This window comes from Pteropus alecto, unplaced genomic scaffold, assembly GCF_000325575.1.
Source record: "Pteropus alecto unplaced genomic scaffold, ASM32557v1 scaffold202, whole genome shotgun sequence".
Lineage (NCBI taxonomy): Eukaryota > Metazoa > Chordata > Mammalia > Chiroptera > Pteropodidae > Pteropus > Pteropus alecto.
In genome coordinates, this window is record NW_006432451.1 from 4,924,583 (window position 1) to 4,925,918 (window position 1,336).

The 1,336-nt window shown below is 42.3% G+C and overlaps 1 pseudogene; it reads right to left on the reverse strand.

Annotated features, from left to right (window-relative positions):
- The window catches only part of LOC107195349, a 15,091-nt pseudogene extending 14,529 nt beyond the window's left edge, over window positions 1-562 (reverse strand).
- Window positions 563-1,336: the final 774 nt, after the last annotated feature.

A 1,336-nucleotide genomic window follows, 5' to 3' on the forward strand; every position in this document is an offset into this window, starting at 1 on the left:
GAACTTTTCCTTTTTCAGAAACAGAGATACTATCCAAATATTTTCTGATATCCTTGTTTTTCATTGTTGTGGCTTGTTGAATCAAAGCAGCTGAATTTGATACAAGTCTAATGTCATTTCCTTCAAGAATTAACTCATCTTTCTGGGCTTGTGATACTGAACAAGAAACATCTGACCTCATCTGAATCCTGCAGATGTATTTTTCACCCTAGAAATTTTGAATTTCAATGAGAGAACCATTCTCCTGAATAACGATGTTGATGGGAAAGTGAGCATACACAGACTTCATCTTGTAATGGAAGCCCAGTGTAACACTGTTGATCATGTTCTGTACATGACTATAGACAGCGTGAACAGTAGTTGGTTTCTTTCTATTTCCCCATCATTTGTCGACGTGAAGCCTCTTCTTTTTCTTTCCAAGGAAACTGAATTCTGCATTGATGTTATTGAAGCCCCTCCGCAGGGGGCCTTTGGGGCCCTTCACAGAAACTGAGCGTCCCTTCAGAGTGATACCCACATTTTCTGGAACATTGACAGTCTGATTGTTGAGAATGGTCTTCATCCTCGCAGTAGATGCAGCAAAGAGCCGATCCTCTTCTTTATCCACTCTGTTTATCCATTCTTCATCTCAGATAATGTGTTCTTCATTTCTGACTGGTTCCCTTTTATAATTTCCATTTCTATTTTTATGTTTTTTATTTCCTTATTAAAGTTCTCACTGAGTTCTTCTACTCTTCCCCTAAGTTCATTGAGCATCTTTATAACCAGTATTTTGAACTTTGCATCTGTTAGACTGCTTGACTCCATTATTCCTGGATTTCTGTTCTGTTCTCTCATATGGTTCTGTTCTGTTCTCTCACATGGTTTCTTTGTCTTCCCATTTTGGCTGCCACTCTGTGTCTGTGTCTATGTACTAAGCAAAGCTCTTATACCTCTTGGTATTATTAGTGTGGCTTTGTGTAGTAGGTGTTCAGTGGCACAGTCCTGAGAGGGATTCAACTGCAGGCCAAGTTTAGCCCACCCTGTGGGGCGACCTGTTAAAATTCAATGAGCAATTCACATGCTGTGCTTATAGTTGCTTCAAGAGGCCATGCCAGAAACTGAGGTCAGCTGCCACCAGTGTGAGTCTTGGAGCTGACTCAGCAAGGAGCACTGGACTCACCAAGGACACAACTTGATAAGGCTTGGGTGAGGCCACGCATTGGAGGAAGTGGAGTTTCAGAGAATCCTCTGGGCAGAGTGATCTCTGTTTACCCAGTTTGATGACGTCTCAGCTGTGGTGGCTCTGCAACTGCACACTGGGAAGGGGAAGGGCTCAACAAGAGGAACAAGGAAT